This window comes from Mobula hypostoma, chromosome 15, assembly GCF_963921235.1.
Source record: "Mobula hypostoma chromosome 15, sMobHyp1.1, whole genome shotgun sequence".
NCBI lineage: Eukaryota > Metazoa > Chordata > Chondrichthyes > Myliobatiformes > Myliobatidae > Mobula > Mobula hypostoma.
This window is the reverse complement of record NC_086111.1, coordinates 42,324,684-42,347,684: the sequence shown is the minus strand read 5'-3', so window position 1 is coordinate 42,347,684 and position 23,001 is coordinate 42,324,684. Positions and strand designations below refer to the sequence as shown.

General features: G+C 37.9%; 1 long non-coding RNA gene across 2 annotated transcripts in view; it reads left to right on the top strand.

The window, feature by feature from the left end:
• LOC134356800 (uncharacterized) overlaps nucleotides 1-14,515 on the top strand; it is a 32,881-nt gene extending 18,366 nt beyond the window's left edge. The window contains exon 4 of one of the 2 annotated variants that reach the window (XR_010020433.1): nucleotides 11,276-14,515. This is a non-coding gene — a long non-coding RNA (uncharacterized LOC134356800). Of the gene's footprint in view, nucleotides 1-7,982; nucleotides 9,800-11,275 lie in introns of those variants that run through there. The other variant, XR_010020434.1, reaches the window with a different exon arrangement.
• Nucleotides 14,516-23,001: the final 8,486 nt, after the last annotated feature.

Sequence of the window (23,001 nt, the reverse complement as noted above, 5' to 3'; positions counted from 1 at the left end):
TTTCCAACATCATGTCTCTGCGAAGAGGAGTTTTCTGCAGTGAATGCAATGAAAACTAAATTGCGGAATAGACTGGACATAAGGAACCCCCTTATGACATAATTGACATCACTATATTCATGCAAGGAAAATATGCGCTGTGTGTTTACTATTAAATTCTGTTAGTTAGGAAAATTAAGAAAATTCTGTTAGTTAGAAAATAACTGTTAGTTAGGAAAATTCAGTCGCTAGGTATACATGGAGAGGTGGTAAATTGGATTAGATATTGGCTCGATGGAAGAAGCCAAAGGGTGGTAGTAGAGAATTGCTTCCCTGAGTGGAGGCCTGTGACTAGTGGTGTGCCACAGGGATCAGTGCTGGGTCCATTGTTATTTGTCATCTGTATCAATGATCTGGATGATAATGTGGTAAATTGGATCAGTAAATTTGCTGATGATACAAAGATTGGAGGAGTAGTAGACAGTGAGGAAGGTTTTCAGAGCCTGCAGGTGGACTTGGACCAGCTGGAAAAATGGGCTGAAAAACGGCAGATGGAGTCTAATACAGACAAGTGTGAGGTATTGCACGTTGGAAGGACAAACCAAGGTAGAACATACAGGGTTAATGGTAAGGCACTGAGGAGTGCAGTAGAACAGAGGGATCTGGGAATACAGATACAAAATTCCCTAAAAGTGGCGTCACAGGTAGATAGCGTCGTAAAGAGAGCTTTTGGTACATTGGCCTTTATTAATCAAAGTATTGAGTATAAGAGCTGGGATGTTATGATGAGGTTGTATAAGGCATTGGTGAGGCCGAATCTGGAGTATTGTGTTCAGTTTTGGTCACCAAATTACAGGAAGGATATAAATAAGGTTGAAAGAGTGCAGAGAAGGTTTACAAGGATGTTGTCGGGACTTGAGAAACTCAGTTACAGAGAAAGGTTGAACAGGTTAGGACTTTATTCCCTGGAGCGTAGAAGAATGAGGGGAGATTTGATAGAGGTATATAAAATTATGATGGGTATCGATAGAGTGAATGCAAGCAGGCTTTTTCCACTGAGGCAAGGGGAGAAAAAACCCAGAGGACATGGGTTAAGGGTGAGGGGGGGAAAAGTTTAAAGGGAACATTAGGGGGGGCTTCTTCACACAGAGAGTGGTGGGAGTATTGAATGAGCTGCCAGATGAGGTGGTAAATGCGGGTTCTTTTTTAACATTTAAGAATAAATTGGACAGATACATGAATGGGAGGTGTATGGAGAGATATGGTCCGTGTGCAGGTCAGTGGGACTAGGCAGAAAATGGTTCGGCACAGCCAAGAAGGGCCAAAAGGCCTCTTTCTGTGCTGTAGTTTCTATGGTTTCTTTCTTTCTTACATTCGTTAGATAAACCCTTTTAGAAACAAAATTGAGTGATTAGCCACTGGTAAGTGACTTATAGTTGACATATCACCTATATTGCGGTCATGATTAACACCCCCCGCGGTCAGCCGGTCGGCAAGAATATTGTCAATATTAAACCTGTCCGCGGTGCAAAAAAGATTGGTGACCCCTGCTATACACAATGTACAGTCGTTTTAGCATGTCAAAAACAGTGAAGTACTGTATATTTTCTAGACATTATTTTCTCCAAATGCTCCCTCCTCGTATATAATCATATTCTATCCAATTCTAAGGGATTCATGTTTAAAAGCCTCTGTTTTATTTGTCGAATATGTCCCTACTTTCAAATACTTAACCAGTATCAAACAATATGATTCCAATTTTATAATGTGGATTCAAATATTTGTGGAAAAAAGGCTACAATGAATGAATGAAATACTTCCATGAGGAAGGATCTAAAACTGAAGCCTTAACTTATCTGTCCTCCCAATTGCTGTGTGACCAACAAGTGTCAGATTCTTTTCATTTCTGCAGTTTTATGCTTTTGCCTAATATATTCAAAGATTTGGTTGAGTTCCCTGGAATTTATTTTCCTCCCTTTGCTGATTTGACTTCTGCAACCTAATCCTACTATCACACTTTTCTTCCCCCATTGTTATATCCTTAGAATACAGAAACATAAACTAGCCTCAGTGAAATCTTGTTACATGGGCTTACAGACAGCTTTGCTCAGCCTTCAATTTTCTACTCTCACAATAGTGAATCAATAAGCATCATAAGGTTAGGCCTTATAGGCCTAACCCAAATTGGGACTTCATAGGTTGTGTTTTCATTTTCTTTCCAAAGAAAATTTTTCAAAGAATCTGCTGTTCATGGTAAAATAAGGATCAGTGCCAAATTAGACAATGCAATCCATATTTGGGAAATTAATCAAACTCATCCAGTTAACAACCCTCACCTTCATACTGCAGGCTTTCACTCTATATTCATCACACATTCAATATGTGTGCATTGTGTAATATGTTCCATTCTGAAGGCAGATGATTGTGCTGAAGATGAAGCAGCTGGTTCACAAACAGAGGCAATGTGCAGTGAGAAGAATTTGATAATAGGGCAAAATTGCAGTCAACAGGATGAGTTGCAACGTAAAAGGTGGACAAAAATGAAAAGGGTGAATACAGGACTGAGGGTGTTATATTTGAATGCGTATATGGAATATGGAATAAGTACTGTATATGGAATAAGATAGATGAACTTGTAGCACATTTTAGGTTGGCATGTATGATGTAGATATCACTGATCATGCCTAAAATAAGATTATAGCTGAGAGCTAAATGCCCAAGGAGGCACATTGTATCAAAAGGATAGACAGGAAGGCAGAGGAGGTAGCATTGCTCTATTGGTAAAAAATTAAATCAACTCAATAGAAAGAGGTGACATAGGGTTGGAAGGTGTTGAATCATTGTGGATAAGGAACTGCAAGGGTCAAAAGACCCGGATGGGTATTGTTTACAGACCCCCAAACAGTAGCAAGGGTATGGTCTACAAATTACAACGGGAGATAGAAAATGCATGTCGAAAGGGCAATGTTACTATAGTTTTGGGGGATTTCAATATGCAGGTATATTGGGAAAATAAGATTGGTACTGGATTCCAAGAGTAGGAATTTCTAGAATGCCTATGAGATGGCTTTTTAGAGCAGCTCGTGGTTGAGCCCACTAGGGGATCAGCTATTCTGGTTTGAGTTTTGTGCAATAAACCAGAATTGATTAAGAGATCTTAAGGTTAAAAAAAACCCTTAGAGGTAAGTGATCATAATATGATGAAATTCAATCTGAAATTTGAGAAGGAGAAGCTAAAGTCGGATGTTCCAGTATTTCAGTGGAATAAAAGGAATTACAAAGGCATGAGAGAGGAGTTGGCCAGAAAAGATTGGAAAAGAATACTGGTAGGAATGACGGCAGAGCAGCAATGGCTGGAATTTCAGGAAGCAATTCGGAAGGCACAGGATATATACACACCAAAGAGGAAGAAGTATTCTAAAGGCAAGATGACACTGCCATGGCTAACAAGAGAAGTCAAAGCCAACATAAAAGCCAAAGAGAGGGCTTATAATAGAGGAAAAATTAGTGGGAGGTTAGATGATTGGAAAGCTTTTAAAAACCACCAGAAGACAACTAAAAAAATCATTCAGAAGGTAAAGATGCAATATAAAAGTAAGCTAGCCAGTTTACTTTTATATTAAAGAGGATACCAAAAGTTTCTTCAGAAAAATAGTCTGAAAGAGAGGCAAGAGTGGATACCAGACCTCTACAAAACAATGCTGAAGAGGTAGTAATGGGGGACAATGAAATGACAGACAAGCCAGGTAAGTACTTTCCATCAGTCTTCACTGTGGAAGACACTAGCAATATGGTGGACATTCTAGGTATCAGGGATTATGAGGGGTAGGCAGCTACCATTACTAGAGAGAAGGTTCTTGGGAAACTGAAAAGTCTGAAGGTAGGTAAGTCATCTGGACCAGATGGTGTGCAGCCTAGAGCTCTGAAAGAGGTGGCTGAAGAGATTGTGGAGCCATTAGTAATGATCTTTCAAGAATCAGTAGATTCTGGAATAGTTCCCAAAGCCCGGAAAATTGCAAATGTCACTTCACTCTTCAAGAAAGGAGAGAAGCAGAAGAAAGGAAGCTATTGGCCCGTTAGTCTGACCTCAATGGTTGGGAAGAAGTTGGAGTCAATTATTAAGGATAAGATACTTGGAGGCCCATGATAACAATGGCCGTAGTCAGCATGGTTTCCTCAAGGGAAAATTTCACTGACAAATCTGATGGAATTCTTTAAAGAAATAGCAAACAAGATTGACAAAGTAGAACCGGTAGATGTTGTGTACTTGGATTTTCAGAAGGCCTTTAACAAAGTGCCAAAAATGTGGCTGCTTAACAAGCTATGAGCCCATGGTATTACAGGAAACATTCTAGCATAGATAAACAGTGGCTGATTAGCAGGAGGCAAACAGTTTGAATAAAGGGATCCTTTCTCTGGTTGACTGCAGGTGTCTAATGGTGTTCCACAGGGGTCTGTGTTGGGACCGATTCTTTTTACGTTATGTCAATGATTTGAATGATGGAATTGGTGGTTTTGTCGCAAAACTTGCAGACAATTTGAAGATAGGTGGAGGGGCAGGTAGTTTTGACAAAGTATGGAAACTATAGAAGGACATAGACAGATTAGGAGAATGGGCAAAGAAGTGGCAAATGAAATACAGTGTCAGGAAGTGTATGGTCATGCACTTTGGTGGAAGAAATGAAAGGGTTGACTACTTTCTAAAGGGAGAGAAAATACAAAAATCTGAGGTGCACAGGCACTTGGGAGTCCTTGTGCAGGATTCTTTAAAGGTTAATTTGCAGATTGAGTCTGTGGTGAGGAAACCAATGCAATGTTAGTATTCCTTTCAAGAGGACTAGAATATAAAAGCAAGGATGTAATGTTGAGACATTATAAAGCACTGGTGAGGCCTCACTTAGGGTAATCTGAGCAGTTTTGGGTCCCTTATCTTACAAAGGATGTGCAGAAACTGCAAAGGATTCAAAGGAGGTTCACAAAAATGATGCCAGGATTGAACAGCTTGTCATATGAAAAGCGTTTGATGGCTCTGGGCCTGTATTCACTAGATTTCAGAAGAATGAGGGGTGACCTTATTGAAATGTATCGCATTGTGAAAGGCCTTGACTGAGTGGATGTGGAAAGGATGTTTCCTATGGTGGGAGAGTCTATGACCAGAGGACACAGCCTCAGCAGAGAGGGGTGTCCTTTTAGAACAGAGACGAGGAGGAATTTTTTTAGCCAGAGTGGTGAATCTGTGGAATTCGTTGCCACAGGCAGCTGTGGAGGCCAAGTCAGTCTGTATATTTAAGGCAGAGGGTGATAGATTCTTGATTGGTTAGGGCATGAAGGGATACAGGGAGAAGGCAGGAGATTGGAGCTGAGAAGGAAATTGGATCAGTCATGATAAAATGGTGGAACAGACTCGATGGGCCGAATAGCCTAATTCTGCTCCTAGATATTCTGGTCTAAATCCTTGAGAGTTTCTTTAGTGAACCTACCATAGATCAACTGAACAGAGTTTGGATGTGACATCATGCCTGGCTGGCAGAGTTTATAAAACACCAGATGAAACAAAAATAATACAGTACAATTATCTGTTTAGTTCTAGACTAACTACGACCATTATCTACAAATCTACAATGATCATTATCTACTAATGTGTAAATTATCCAAATTACTTCTTTAGATATTATGATTTTCATCTATATGAAATAGGGACTCATATTTTAACATGTTATAGCTCAAAATTTAAACGTATTCAGGAAAAAGTGAATTAACTTTAGACTTTAAGACTTGAAATAGAGTAGTATGAAAGACTATTATTACAACTTGCTAATTAAAAGAAGTTCTAAAAATGAATTCAAATCTCTTTTCTAAATATAGTGCACTTCATACATTAAATATTACACTGCAATAAATTTATCAGTCATTACAAAGATGTATTACAACTCCATCTCCTTCTTCAGTAAAAAATTGTCTAAATTCTTTAAATATATACTGTATGAATCCATGCATTGATTAACAGACCATTGACATGACCTACCTCAAATACTTAACATAAAGCTTACCTTTTGAACACTTCTTCAGTTTAATTATATAAGTTTTGAGGCCAAACTTTTTGTTTTAACCAGTGCCCACAGTCTTTTTCCCAGGACTGACAGGATTTACTAGGTTGGTTGTAGGACGAAGGATTGAAACTACGTGGTTAGAATGAAGAAACTGGTCTTCCTTCTTAGAACAGGGAAATCAGAGGAGATTATCAAATGCTTGTATCAATAGCACATCATGAAAGAGTTAGAATGAATGAAGAGAACCCATTTTCAATGGCTGAAGGGTCAATCATCAAAGAACATGGACTTCAGGTAATTGATGAAAGAAGCAGGGGTGAGAAGGGGAAAATCTATATTACAGAATAAGTGGATAGATTTAGAAAGTGCTGCCTGAAGGGTGATGGAAACAGATTCAATAATAACTTCCAACATAGAATTGGATAAATATTTTAAGAAGATATGAGAAAAAGGTGAGTGAGTTGGACCAAGAGGATTATGTTTCAAAGGAGTACTACAGGCTCAATAAACCAAATAACTTTCTCTGGATAATAATGTATGAATCTATTGACCAGAACTTTCAGCATTATAATACTGTAAAGCTTATTATTTGATACATTGTGTCACCATTCATTGTTTGACATTCCTTTGTGTTTCTTCTGTTGTACATACATTTTTTTTTCAAATTGTCATCAGCAAAGTGATTTCAAATAACCAATCTACGGCATGGAAATTTCATACTGTTCCAGTGAGAGAATTGCACCTTATTTCCATTTTCACTACTTAAATAATCAGCCATATTCATGTCAAAACCATATGTCGTGCACAGATTCTCTGATGAATCCAATTCAATGGCATCCTGCTTGGCAAATCTTATTTTGTACACAATCTGCATAGCTTCTGCTATTTTATCAAAATGCATCATAATAAACCTATATTTCAGGGAGGAACAACCTTTGTTATGCTTCATTGGACGTTGTTTCCCTCCTTAAATTACCCCTACTGTTGTATCCTGAATTGCTTGCTAATTTGTGAATCTTACCATTATTCCATGGGTCCTTACCATTGCTCTTTAATCCAGAATTACTAGAGTTGATGTTTAATATCAGGATATGCAATGTTAATCTTATTTCCTTTATCCTTCAATCAGATAAAAACTCAATCTTCTTAACATACACTAATCACAGACTTCTTTAATAAACAGATGTTAACAATGGATTATTACATTCTGTATTGTCAGTTGATCCTGATTTGTTATTCTGAGTTTCAGAATTTTCCATATATTTCTGAAAAGCAATTTGATAAAAATTGTTATTCACTATAGCTGCACATTCTTTTCCACAATCATGCAGATATAATTTCAAGGTCAGATGCACCAGAATCATATCAGAAATGGACACATAACAAGCATGATTAATGATTGAGAGAACTAGTTTGTTAGACAATTCTAGCTAACCTTGTGGTTTTTACATTTGCCTTGAATTTGATGAAAGTGGTGATGGGCATGTCTCCATATCAACACTGGGATTTATTAAAGCATATTTGTGATGTGAACCTCTTGCAACTGTACATGTAGAAATAAGGTAATTGCTTATATTACCCTGCTACTTTAGACAGTACTTTATACTGCTAAGCTGAGATATTGGTACAGTCAGCATTGAAACATACAGAAGGGCAAAAAGTTCTGGTACTTTATGATATATACCCAAACATCCTCAAAAGGCAGATCTTCAAAAAAGGCAACATCCATCATTAAGGGCCTCCACCGCCTGGGACATGCCCTCTTCCAATTACTAACATCAGGTAGTGTCAGGTTCAGGTGCCTGAAGACCCACACTCAATGATTTAGAAACAAGTTCTTCCCCCTTGCCATCAGACCTCTGATCATGAACACAAGAAAACTACCTCACTATTCCTCTTTTGCAGTGTTTATTTATTTATTACTGTAACTCATAGTACTCACTCTTCCTTCAGTTAGTCCTGACGAAGGGTCTCAGCCTGAAACGTCGACTGCGCCTCTTCCTATAGATGCTGCTTGGCCTGCTGCGTTCACCAGCAACTTTGATGTGTGTTGCTTTTTTTTTAATGTCTTGTTCTATACTGCTGCCAGAAAACAAAAAAAAGGTCATGACATATGTCAGTGATAATAATTCTGATTCTGAAACATGCAAGGCAAATTTAAGTATTTCTTTGTAATTTGGTTTTTACTTACTTAATGATGTATATCTTTTCATTAATGCCAATCAACTAAATTTACGTTTGTGGAAAATTTTATTTCAGATTTTATATTAGAGTTGTAATAGCAGTTAGTATTTTAACCTTTTCCCTCATTTCATTTCCTTTTTCTCTAATTCCTTTTTTCGTCCTTTTTATTTTCTTTCTATATCAAGTTTGACATTGATTTAAATAGTCAAACCGCCATCTTCTGATTCAAACTGTGCAGCTTATTAAAAAATCTTCACTTTATTGGTTAGCAAGATATACGGCTGTCTTTCCTATTCACTTAGGTCCCATAACCATTCTGGAAACTTCATACTATTCAGATTGTAAGCAAATATACTGTAAGCATAATGATAATAAAGCCTGGTGGGCTTCACCACTAACTGCAAAGTTTAGGCCCTTATATCATTGCTATTAATAATGTAGATTTATTTTTAATCCTACTTGGAATAATAAGTATTTTAACACACTGCTAAACATAGGCTATCATTGAGATTTTTCCTCCTTTATTCCATAACTTCACTGGAGGTTTGGTAAAAATCTTGTTTGCATGTAGAAACAGTCTAATTTGGATAATGGATAATAGAGAACTGAAGGGTACAACTTTCAATGTAACAAGTTGAAAACAAGACTAAGTTGTAATTTTTTACCAAACTAATGTTAACATATGTACACTCTCCTAGCGAAGTTAAGATACTTCAGCAAGGCACTTCTTAAGGAATACATCTAAGGGATTTTATTCAGATAAAATAAAATGGTCTAAAGCTTCTTAAGCATTATTGGAGGTGCTCTCATACAAGCCAGTGGAGAGCATTCCAGCATATACCTGACTCATGCCTTGTAGATAGTGAAAAGATCATGAGGGGTCAACATGTGATGGCATTGGGTTTGTGTATGAAGTTCTAAACTCAAATGCAGATCTTAAGCCATATCCGATATAGATAGCTATGGGTAACCTCACTAAAGGGAGGTTATATTGTTGACACCTACTCTTCAAAGGCTAGATCACTTCCCTGTTTATCCTCCATTGTGAGTTCAGCTGCCAGTAACTGTGGTGATATCACTTGTCACGTATAAGAACGTGACTGGACAGAGTCGGGAGCATGCACAGAACTGTCAGAATGATCGAGAAGCTTGTATGTTAGACGTGCTTGCTGTTTGCTGTTAAATAAAAGTTCTAGTTATGTTCTTCCAGAATATGTGTCTTTATGAGTAACCTACAGTATGTATAAAGAACACAACATGGTGTCAGAAGAATAATTCGTTTCACTAACACGGGAGAAGCGAAGATAATCAAAAAAAAAAAGAGCAACCTTTTTCATTGTTTGCTAACAGTTTTAAGAATGGAAGTTTTGCAACCCCCATCGGCACTTCAGCTGACTGGAAATGTAGCTGAAAACTGGAAAAGATTTAAACAGCGTTTTGAAATTTATTCATTGGTGATTGGAGCAGATAATAAAACAGAGAAAATGAAAGCTGCAATTCTACTCTATGTGATTGGGGATGACGCAATTGAAGTATATAACCATTTTACTTTTGAAGATGGAGGTAATTTGAATCTAAAAGCAATAATCGACAAGTTTGAATCATCTTGCTTACCAAAGCGCAATGTGATGTATGAATGGTATAAATTCTTTACATGCAAGCAGAAAGCTGATCAAACGATTGATCAATTTGTTACAGAATTGAGAAACCGCAGTAAAACATGCGAGTTTGCAGAGCTGACAGACTCTCTCGTTAAAGACAGAATTGTTTGCGGCATTCTGGATAATGCTCTGAGAGAAAGACTCTTAAGAGAACCAGATGTAAATTTGGAAAAAGCTTTGATTCTGTGCAAAGCTTCGGAAACCGTAAAGTCACAGACTACAGAGCTTTTTATTGAGAACTGCAGTGTACACACTGTGAGTAACTGCGAACATGTGAGAAAAAATAATGAAACAACTAGGAAACCGACAGAGAGCAAGCTGTCATTTGAAAGCAAAAAACTTTGTGATCACTGTGGGTGGCAGCACCGATCTAAAATGTGTCCAGCGTATCGGAAACTGTGCAATAACTGTGGTAAAATTGATCATTTTTCACGCTGTTGCAGAAGTAGAAAGGAAATAAAACATGTAAATGCAGTGCTTGAAAATGAACGTGAGGAGTTTTACATAGATGTGCTTTGTGAAAACAAACGAAGTAAGAATAACTGGACTATGCCATTGCAAGTGAACCAAAACATTATTCTGTTTAAATTGGATACTGGAGCACAAGTAAATGTTCTTGCAGAATCTGAGTTTAATGCATTAAAGTCAAGACCAAAGTTACATCAGACAAATATAAAAGTGACTGGGTATTCAGGTGCAGACATTCCAGTTAAAGGAACATGTGTGGCAAAAGTATCACACAAAAATATTGAGCACATGCTTTCATTTGTGGTAATGCCAAAAAATGTACAGTCAATACTGGGTTTATCTGCCTGTGAGAGGCTGAATTTGGTGAAAAGAGTTTTAGTCTTGGATAGTGACACAGAGTCAGAATACAGTGACTTGATGAAAGAGCAAGAGAGAACAATGTGATTCCAATTCTGCAAAAGTAAAAGAAGTCATAAAGAAAGCTCGCAGACCCATCCCTTTGTTACCAGCATCTGACAAAGCATTGCCACCAAAACCGGGAGTTGCAGGAGGACAGAGGCCAAACTTGCTGGTACAGCACAATAGAGACCCGAAGACAAAGGGTGACAAGAATCAGATCCATCTGAAGAAGTGAAAGCACAAGTGAAAGAATTGAGAAGTTTTATCGAAATGATGAAGTCTCAGCATAAAAAAGAGATTACACAGTTAATGAATGAATTGCGATTTCTTCTCAAAGACCTAAGAAAAAGCCAACTTCAGAGTGTCAATTAACTGATGAAGACCAGACAAAACATGAAAATAACAATGAAACACAAGAACTGTGTGAACCACTTAGAAGGTCTACTCGTCTTCGTAAACCCCCAGAGAGACTGATAGAGACGTTAAATTATGCATTGGTTTTTATTAATGTTGCTAATTGTTTTTCTTTTTAAGGAAAGGAAGATGTGTTATCACATGTGACATATAAGAACATGATTGGACAGAGTCGGGAGTGTGCGCAGAATTGTCAGAATGATCGAGAAGCTTGTATGTTAGATGTGGTTGCTGTTTGCTGTTAAGTAAAAGTTCTAGTTATGTTCTTCCAGAATATGGTCTTTAAGAGTAATCCACGGTATGTATAAAGAACACAACAGTAACCACTATTTGAGTGGTGGTCCCCCCTCCCTCCCAGGAAGGAGATACTTCCAGCTAGCGAAGTAGTATAAGCACAGTTAATTTATCTTTTTTGATGTATGTTTAAACGTAGGTAACATTCTTAAAACACATTTAAAACTCTCGGAGGATTTCTATCTTAAAAGATTTCCAAATTACGAATGATTTCCAAAACACAATTACAATTCCTATAAGCTAAAAAGACATACCCACATTCATTCATGAAGTTATTGAAGATAATTGGGCCTAGAACATTTTGTCTGAAGGGATAAGACAAATATCTGTAGCCATTGGATTGTTTTGATCCTTGATGCCAATTACATTCACTTTAACCAGGGCATCTTGATACAAGCCCTAGTCAAATGTGGCTTGATAGTAGGAGCATTCGCTCTCATCCTACCTCTGGTTACAGCTCAGTGACCCATTTCTGAACAAAGTCTGTGAAAAAGTCTAGAACTTGACCTAAGTGAAACACAAGTTGCATTTTGATGAGCAGGTTATTGGTGAATAGTGTTCTTGATTACAACGTTTCTCCAGCAATAATCCGAGCTTTGACATTTGCAAAGACTTTAGAGGATACATCTAAATTTAGTGGAGCTAAAGATGCTGTATTTTTGTGGATTTATAAGTCTTGTAGATGGTGAAATCACAGGAGTTCAGAAAAAAGAAAATATAGATGAACTGATGTCTCCTTCAGCATTGCTCCTTGCTGAAATTAAAAGCACCTTCCTTTTCTCCTCCTTTTTATTTTCTTTCTATATCAAGTTTGACATTGATTTAATATTTAAATTTCTCAATCATGTTCAAGATTGAAAAAGGAACCTAATATTTCTTCATCTGAGTACAACAGAACTTGGCTTAAGTTTAGAATACAAAATATAATCGAACATGTGCCACCCACAGTCTGTAGGTTTGAAGTTATTATGAGTAATGCAAAAACCATACCATATTTCTCCTCAACTAACGTTCTTACAAATTAACTGCAAACAAACAATCAAATAATTGATGATCCCTTTAAAAGGCACAGCTGTAGGAACTTCTGAGCTGCTAAATATTGGCATCGCTGTAGGAACTGAGGCCCAATTCGGAATTTTGCTTGTGTCAAATTAGCATGATTGCATGATGCCATTACTAATCTACATGTTTCCAGTGTGCAAGAGTGTTGTATCTATTATGAGCCTTTATCAATACTACAGTTGACAAGATACAGATTAGATATCTACAAAGTAAATTGTGCATAAAATTTAAATAAAGTCTGCACCTGTATTGCTCGAACAACAGACATTAAGGAGCTCAACTGTATAACCACTGTATTGTTTCTAGTGAAAAATGCCCAAATATATTTAAAATGTCTGCAATTATTATTGAGGATCAGAAATTTTAAGTTGACATTGTGTGAAATTCAATGGGCATTATATTAAAAATGTGAGTTTATGTTTATGATGGATAAAGTTTGCATTCTACAGAACAAGAGAATGATGGAGTGAAATATTTTTAATTCCTTTAAATCAAAACCTTATTTTTATTGTTGAGCAAAAGACTACTGAGGGAAATACTTTTTGCACATTATTAAGGTGATTCCAAAAGTCTGTTGCCAAGGCATTTGAAAGGTACTTGATCAGCAGGAAAAAAATATTCATCTCAAGATTACATTTAATAATGCATGCTTTGGAGAGAAGGCAAAATCCCAATAAATGCAACTGTCAGTACACTAGAGGACTATACCAGTGACAAATAATGACTTTCCTGCAGGAAGCAGCTGATGAGCACTTACTGTGAATATGATTAATGTTATCTTTATTGGCCTAAATTTAATTTGCCCTAGATACTTCTTTAGTTGCTCTTCACTTTCTGTAGTCTGGAATATCAACTGACACATCCCTGTACACAATGCCTGTTTTTCACAAAAGCAGTGTACTTCGAAAGATATTTTAATCATTTGTTTCTGGTTTGTTTTGTTCTGTCCTCTTGCAATCACTCATGTGCATGTGTGCTATTTATCATATCTGGTGCAATGCCCTGGTGGGCGTAACATTATCCCCAAGAGTGTTTCTCTCGCTCTCAAAAAGTAGATTATAATAACTGTTGCATTTAGTCAATCAGGGAGCAAAAGCAAATACTTTTGAAATTGTCAGAGCCGCATATTTCTGAGTGAAATGTATGTGTTCCATCTTTAACAGACTCACTTGTTTAGGACTGGAGGAATCTGACTGTGGTGACTAATAGCAAACTCAATGTAGATAAGGTGTTAAATTTGGCAGTACAAGAGCTCACCTTAATTTCAATACACATCCTACTGATTTAATAGATTGCTTCTTGTTCAGTGAATATATCTGCAGAATGCAGCTGTTATTATGGGAAGTCATAGGGATGGTCTAGCTTAGAAAGATATACAACAAAGGCAATACAAAAAGCCTTATTTTCAGGTTAATTCAGTTTGATGTCAAAACAAACATGGAAGAAATTCAATTGCATCAGAAGTAGTAAGCTCATTTAGAAAATGTTGTAATTAACAGCAAAACAAATATAAATATTGAGCTTCTGCGTACTTGTGAGACAGATTTCAAAGACCAGCCTAACCTTTGTCACCTTTGCCATATGCTTTCATTGCACAAGAGCTCCAAGGCACAGTTACTGTGGGGGACGCACATATTTTATACATGATTGTTTAAAGTTCAGCTCAGTGGGCACTGTCACCTCAAATAGGCCTGTTACTTTGAAATGCTTTCACACAAAGAAGGAGGTGAACGGCTACAAGATAATGTTCAGCCTTCTCGAGAAATATCTGCCATTGTCTTAAATGTTGGATGCTTCCACTTGCTTAGATTTTTTAAAGTGCTCATTTCATTTCCTATAAACCAGTTGTCCGGACTTTATTGTTGTATTTTATAATGCCTGAGAACAGCATGCACAATTTAAAATTTTGTAGAGATGGGAGACACTAATAATTACCATCAGTGTTTGTTCCGAATTAGGGTTAATATCACCAACATATGTTGTGAAATCTGTTAACGTTGTGACAGATGTACAATGCAATACATGATAAATATAGAAAAAAACTGAATTACAGTATGTGTGTGTGTGTATATGTATATATATATATATAAACCTGATGGTAGAAGGAAGAAGCTGTTGCTGAATCACTGAGTATACCTTCAGGCTTCTGTACCTCCTTCCTGATGGTAACAATCAAAAGAAGGCACATTCTGGGTGATGGGGGTCTTTAATGATGGATGTTGCCTTCCTCAGGCACCACTCCTTGGATACTACGGAGGCTAGTACCCATGATGAAGCTGACTAATTTTCCCACATTCTGCAACTTACTTCGATGCTGTGCAGTCGCCCCCCCCCCACCCCCCCACCTTACTGGTGAGGCAGCCAGTCATAATGCTCTCCACGGTACACCTGTAGAAGTTTGAATGTTTTAGGTGACAAACCAAATCTCCTCAACTTCCTTATGAAATATAGCCACTGACACCTTCCTTATAGCTGCATCGATATGTTGTGTCCAGATCAGGTGTTCAGAGATATTGACACCCAGAAACTTGATATTGCTCACTCTCTCCACTTCTTACCCCTCTGAGATTGTTTGCCCCGTATGTGATGCTGGGAGCTCCATGGTTCACTGCCAAGCTGCATGATCACTCAGTTGTCACCACAAAGAGTCCAAGCAAGAAATATGATGTTAAAAGGCCACCTGAGTTCTGTCCGTTCTTTGTAGTCTGTTCTAGGAGTGGATCCAGTCTTGAAGCAAGCCATTGACTATGGAACATAGGTCTACAATGTGACCGGCCAAGATGTTCACAAATGCCATTTATTCCTTGCCCTTGCTGTTTCAGACACAGTCAGGCATGCTATTTTTAGCTGTATTTTGTGATGGTCCACTGCTTAAAGGTGTTTTGATCCCTCGTCAGACATATTGGCTAAGTCTCTGACCTGTAAAAGTACATTGAACGAGGGTACATTTTATAGAAATGACTTTATTTTGATGAAGCTGGAGTAATAGATGTACCAGTCAACAGTTATGCACTCATGCACAGTTGAAATTTGGTTCTACTTTGTGTCACATTGCTGCCAGAATGCTGAAGGTCATAGGTAGGTGGATTTAACTGCTTTGACATTACATCTCACTCTTTGTGCTTTAGGCTTTACCTTTGGCTCCTGTTTTGTTATCTGTATTTTAGTATTAGCCCAGAGTTAATGGGTGAGCTGCTTCTTGCATAATCAGCATCAAAAGCAGAATATACTGATTTACTTAGCAGATTAAACAGCATCTACGGAGCAAGGACCAGAGTTAGTGTTTTAGGTCAATGATCATTCATTGGAACATTGACTTGATGAGTTGACTTTGTTCCTCTCTCTACAGATGTTGGCTGAACTGCTGAATATTCCTAGCATTTTCTGTTTCTTTGTATCAAACTTACAGCACCTTCTATTTCTTTGTTCTCTTACTCATGTCATTTTAAATCAGGGCCCTGGGAAGACAGCAGCAAAAGCAACTGTTATGTACTCTGCATCTTTTCCTGCCAGATTTGTGCACTATTTCCCACTCGGTGTATCCCAAGCACTGAGCTTCTGGAAAGAGAAAATGGAAAACCTTCATGATCTCATGTTGTCTATTCCTTGTTCTCCTTGGAGGATATTATGAAAAGTTGTATGACCAGAATTCCCCAAGTGTAAATAATTGTGACGAAGGCAGCATCGTTTGAATCAGGGAATTTAAAAGAATCAATGAGAAGTGATGCTTATAGCCTGCTTAAAGAATGGAAGGTGAAAGACATTAAAATGCATCCAAAGTTGAGTGCATTCATGCTAAGAATGTGAACACTGCTTGTAAATAGCTAGTTGCAAATTACTGCTGTTTTTCTTTCCCCACCAAGCTGCATCATCATGCTTTGACACTTGAAGTAAATTATACGGCATATGTTTCTGTTGCTTCTGAATAACAAAGCAATAAGAGTCATGGTTTCAGTTTGCATCATTATTCTTCCAAAAGTTCATAAGATTATGGCGTTAGTCAATTCTGTTTCTTTAGGAAAGGGTTCCTTTCCTAATACTGAAGGGTAAAGAATAATGACTCAGTACCACAAATGTTAGAAAAATCATAAGCAAGCTAATCTGGTTATTTGAAAAACAGAATTTCTTAGCACTGTTCCATTATTAGCTTGTTTTTAAGTGTATTGTTACATGAAGATGATGAGATTGGAAACTCAGTTGTGTGGAACAATTGAATGAAAGCATAAAGTCAATTGGTGATTGTAACTAAGAAGCAACACTAGTCATCCCACACTCCTCTCCCTTCCCCAACATCTCTTCACCTCGTGAGTTTTCTGGATTCCATCTTGAGTCTAGTTCCCTCCTCCTGGCGGGCTCTTTCCTGACTAAATAATTTATCATTTCTCCAGCTGCTAGGCAGAAAAGAGAATAAAACAAATAATGTGAGCTTCTCATTGTATTTAGCTGAATCTTTATTTTTTAAAAAATTATTTGGAGCTACAGTGCAGAACAGGCCCATCCAGCCCAATGAGCCACGACACCCAGCAACCCACCTATTTAACTCTCAGCTAATCTCAGGACAATTTACAATTACTAATTAACCTACTAACCAGTGCATCTTTGGAATATAGGAGGAAACCAGAATATACAGAGGAAACCCACACGTTCATGAGAAGGACATATGTTATGCACCAGCAGCAATGGATATTAAATTGAATCAGGTTTTTATAAACAAAAACAAAATTTATTAACCTGTATTCAAAGCATAGAACAGTAAATGAACGACTAACAAACTGAAGTTAACGGTGTTATGTGTCTATAGTTATCAACCAGTCGAACTTAAAGACAATTCTTAACAGGTCTTACTTAAGCACAGTCTTAAGTCACAGTAGTTTAATAAATCCATATGATTCCTGAAATATTCGAGAGGAGACACTTCTCGAACCAGTGATGGAACACTTCCCAAAGCATAGACAAAACTGCTGACACAGCTCACAGCCGAGAAATGCTTTGTCCAAAGATATGATGCAGACGAAGATCTCTCAAAGTAACTAACCCTTCATCGGAAGTGGTCACTACACTACTCCCCGAGACCATGCAGGGGTTAACCAACAGTGTGTGCCACAATACCCGTATGGGCCGTACCAAATGTCAATCACGGAACGCCATTGAATTCAACCCAATTCCTTGGGTTCATCGAAGTTGGCGAATCTTCAGTCTCACTCTCTCTTCTTCCATGATTACGTACCCACCAACTGCGACATAACAACAAAATGTACTCCCAATGAAATGAACTACGCAACGACTACGGTTTCCCTTTTTATGCTAATTGGAACATTTCATCACGTGACATCACATCACCCCATTATCACAAGACCATTACATCATTCCAATAGCACGAGATCATTACATCATGCTCACAAGATAGTCACAAGACAGGTAACACCTACCCACAAGAAAAGAAAATTTTGATTTATCAAGAGCAAAATTTTAACTACAAATTACAAAATACACCATACACATACAGTTATCATAGAGTACTAATATAACAAATATAACATATGGCAGGAGTGTATACAAATATCAAAATTACATTGCAAGTTCAACATCTGTACAGACAGTTGGCAATTACATTATCTTTGCCTTTAATGTGAGTTACTAAGAGATCATATTCTTGTAAAATTAAACTCCAATTCAGTAACTTTCTATTTTTGTTTTTCAGTTTACTCAAAAATACCAATGGATTATGATCGGTGTAAGCCATGAGTGGTTTCTGAGTTGTGCCAACATACACATCAAAATGTTGCAGAGTCTAAATAAGAGTTAATAATTCCTTTTCTATGGTTGAATAATTTCTTTGATGCCCATTATATTTCTTGGAAAAATAAGCCACAGGATGGTCAACATCATCATCATTATCCCTTTGTAGTAACACTGCTCCGGCAGCCTCGTCACTGGCACCTACAGCTAGGGAAAATGGCTTTTCAAAGTCGGGTGACCTGAGCACAGGTTGATGACATAGGATAGCTTTCAATTTATCTAATGCTTCCTGACAAGTGTCTTTCCAAATAAACTTTTCACCTGTTTTCAGGAGGTTAGTTAGTGGAAGGGCAATCTTGGCAAAGTTCTTACAGAACTTATGGTAATATCCTACCATTCCCAAGAATCTTTTTAGAGCTTTTTTACCGGTTGGAGTGTGAACCTCCAAAATTGCCTGAACAACAGGAGCCAACCTGCCTTGACCCACAATGTAACCAAGATAGGTCACAGTGACATGGCCAAATTCAGTTTTAGCTAAGTTAACAGGTTGGCTTGTGAAAGCCTTTCAAACAGCTTTTCCACTGCAGATATATGTGCTTCCCAAGTGTCAATATAAGCATCTTTATGTTTTTACCCTCGAATTACAGAATTAATCATTCTCTGGAAGGTTCCTGGAGCATTCTTCATTCCAAATGGCAGAACATTGTATTCATATAACCCGGATAGCGTTACAAATGCAGAAATTTCTCTACCTTTATCTGTCAATGTAACACACCAATGTCCTTTCAAGAGATCAATCTTTGTAAGAAACTTAGCTTTTCCAACCTTGTTCACACAATCATCTACCCTAGGGATTGGATATGCATCAGTTTTTGTTACAGCATTCACCTTTCAGTAATCAGTACAAATCCAAATACTACCATCTGGTTTAGGCACCATTATACCAGGTGAACTCCAATCTGAAGTAGAAGGTCTAATAATAGTACTGTCTAACATATACTTAATTTCTTGTTCGGCCAGTGTACATTTTTCCACATTCATTCGATTATGGATGTTGCTTTATGGGTTTGATGTTTCCAACATCTACATCATATGAGGCTACTGTGGTTCTTTTTGGAATGTCTGAAAGTAAATCCCTAAATTTCATAATTAACTGCTTCATTTGCTGCCGCTGCTGTGGCTGTAGATGAGCCAATTTCTCATCGATATTTTCCAAAATTGTCCAATTTGTCAGTCTGGCGGAAATAATGTTTGGTTTAAAATAGGCGTCAGACAGATCAGCTACCAAGTTTCCAGGGAGATCAGACACATTAATATTGACAACAACAGTTATAGTGGCAGACTGTTTTTCATAATATGGTTTTATCATATTTACATGACAAAGTTGCATTGGCCTTCGTCAATCTGGTGTTTTTACCACATAGCTCACATTATTAACTTTAGATATAATCTCATAAGGACCATGAAATCTAGCTTGAAAAGGGTTCGTCTGCACAGGGAAAAGAACCAACACTTTATCTCCCGGCTTAACTAACGTCATTCTAGCGTCCTTGTCATACCAAGTTTTCATTCTTTCCTGAGCAGAGTTTAAATTTTCCCTTGATAAGCTGCAAGCTTTTTTCAATCTCTCCTTAAATTTTAAGACATAATCCAACAAATTAGTATGTAGTTCTTTGTTAACCCACTGTTCTTTTAACAATGCCAAAGGTCCTTGGACTCTATGCCCAAGTTCAAAGGGGCTAAAGCCTAGGGACTCCTGCACTGACTCCCTTACTGCAAACAAAAGCAAATGAGCTCCCTCATCCCAGTCCTTCTCATTTACAACACAAAATGCCCCCTGTGATACTGGATGGTACACAGACGATGTAATCTGTTTGGCTCCCAGTTTATAAACTACCTGCTGAAATAATCCAGACATAAAATTACTTCCTTGATCAGACTGAATTTCTGTGGCAACCCAAATAAATAAAGAACTTTATGAGAGACTTCGTCACAGTTTTAGCTTGTATATTCCTGTGAGGTATTGCTTCTAGAAACCTAGATGCTGTACACATGATGGACAGCAAATACTGGTGTCCAGTTTTAGTTTTTGGCAATGGGCCAACACAATCTACAATAACTTTAGAAAACAGTTCACCAAATGCAGGAATAGGTTGTAATGGGGCCACTGGGTTGACTTGATTAGGTTTACCCACAACCTGACAAGTGTGACAAGTTTGGCAAAATGTTGCCACATCTTTTCTCAACCCAGGCCAGAAAAAGTGTTTCATAATTTTATTCACAGTTTTCTTCACACCTAGATGGCCACCTAAGGGCATACTATGAGCCAAAGTTAGTATTTCATTTCTATTGATCTTAGGAATGACTACTTGGTGAACAACTGCCCAATCCTCATTTGCAGGAATCTCAGGTGGTCTCCACTTCCTGCTTAACACTCCACTCTTAAAATAATACCCTCCTGGCACCTTCTCAATCTTGTTATCTTGGAGAGCGTTCTTTCAAAGTGGCAATCTCAGGATCCCTGCTCTGCTCCGCTATCATCGCCTTCCTAGACAAAGACAAGTTTTATATGGTCAGACTCACTACCAGGATCTTGATCAAACGAGGAAGGTAGAAAAGTTCCTGACAAACCATCAGAATCTGAATCCCGATTTAAGCTGTGATGGGTAGCAGACCCATGCTGCACAAAACCATCTGCCTTGGCAGATCTTTTTGCCATAGCTCAGGTTACTGCACAAGAGGGAAACACGTTAGAATCCATCTTTGGATCATCAGTGATTGGCTTAGTTGTCAGCTGCACTGCAGGAACAACTTTTCCATCTGCTAGGTTATTCCCTAACAATAAAGAAACACCCGGCACCGGTAAACTGCGTCGTAGTCCAATTTTAACAGGTCCTGAAACTATCCCTGAGTTTAAAACTACTTTGTGCAGAGGTACAGGCATAAGGTTGCCCTCAATGCCTCGTATGAGATTTACTTCACAATATCAGTCTCATCACTAAACTCTAGAACACTGTCTAACATAAGTGACTGAGAAGCCCCAGTATCCCGAAGAATTTTTTTTGGTACTTGAGTGGACCCTTCATTCAGGGAAACAAAGCCCTCTGATATAAAAGGATCAAATCCCTTCCTAACTCGGTCAGACCTTGATAGAACTTCCTTTGAATGTCCGAAACCCTGTGGGTTTATGGGCATTTCAAAGTGTTGGACACGGGCATCTGGAACTGCCTCCTTTTCTTTCTTCTTCAGACAGAAACTGTTAGCCATAACATGACCAGGTTTTCTACAATAGCGACAAATAGGACCAAAATGTCTTTCCTTCACTTGCTTCCCTTCATCCTTACCTTATCTCTAGCTTCCGATTTAATTTCTGGTTTGCCCTGGCTATCCAGGCCACTCTTTTGGAAAGTTTTACTCAGAGTAAACTTACTCTTATGGGTTAGAGCATACTCATCTACTAATTTAGCAGACTCTAGCAATGTGGCAGGGTCCTTCTCATTCAAATATTCCTTTATGCCATCAGGGACGCACCTTTTAAATTCCTCAATCATAACCAACTCCTTTAAAGTGTCATAATCCTCATTCACATTTTTAGATGTGCACCATCTCTCAAAACACACCAATTTGTCATAGGCAAATTCCACGTAAGTCTGGGTCTTCAGCCTCCTAAATCTCTGTCTGTAAGCTTCCAGAACCAATTCATAAGCTTTAAGTATAGCCTGCTTCACAGTATTGTAATCAACTACCTGTTCAGTGGTTAAGGCTGTATAAACCTGTTGTGCTTTACCTTTAAATACACTTTGTAAAAGGACAAGCCAGCTCGCTTTCGGTCACGGTGCACTCAGAGAATCCTTCTCAAAATGCTCGAAGTATCTATCAATATCTGCTTCATTAAATGGAGGAACCAATTTAACTTCCTGACTAGCAATAAACGGTATACCTGGTTTCCTCGAACCATCTTGCTTCTTGAGCCTTAACCTCTCTATCGCTAGCTCAAATTCCCTCTGTTTTTCTGCAGCTTCTGGTTGACTTCGTTCCAACTCAGCCTCTAATTGTTGTTGTTTCTCCTCAGCCTCTATTTTAAGTTTATCTAATGCTATTTGTTCTAGCTGTAACCGGATTATATCTTTACGTATAGGAAACTTCTCTAACACCTCTTCATCAAACACTTTCATAGCTACATAATGATCAGCTATTTTTCTCTGAATCTCTGACTTTGTAGTTACCGTAGTTATCCCTGTAAACTGTTTTTCAGCAATTTCCCACACCTCACCCTTTTTCGCATTCACTAATGCCACAAGGGTTGGTGATTCCAGAAAGTCCCCGACATCCATTGCTGCTGATTACCACACAAACCAATCAAACAAAAGGAATCGATTATTTCCCGTTTTTCAATCAGATCGTTAATCAAACAACCAATTAAGCGCTAAATTTGTTTAAATCCCGAATGAGCCCCCACATTGCTATGCACCAGCAGCAATGGATATTAAACTAAGTCAGGTTTTTATGAACAAACAACAAAATTTATTAACCTCTACTCAAAACATAGAAAAGTAAACAAACGACTAATTTAAATGGAAGTTATTGGTGTTATGCAACTATAGTTATCAAACAATTGAACTTAAAGACAATTCTTAACAGATCTTACTTAAGCACAGTGTTAATGTGGTAGTTTAGTAAGTCCATATGATTCCCGAACCAGCGTTGAAACATGTCCCAAAGCATAGACGAAACTGCTGACGCAGCTCACA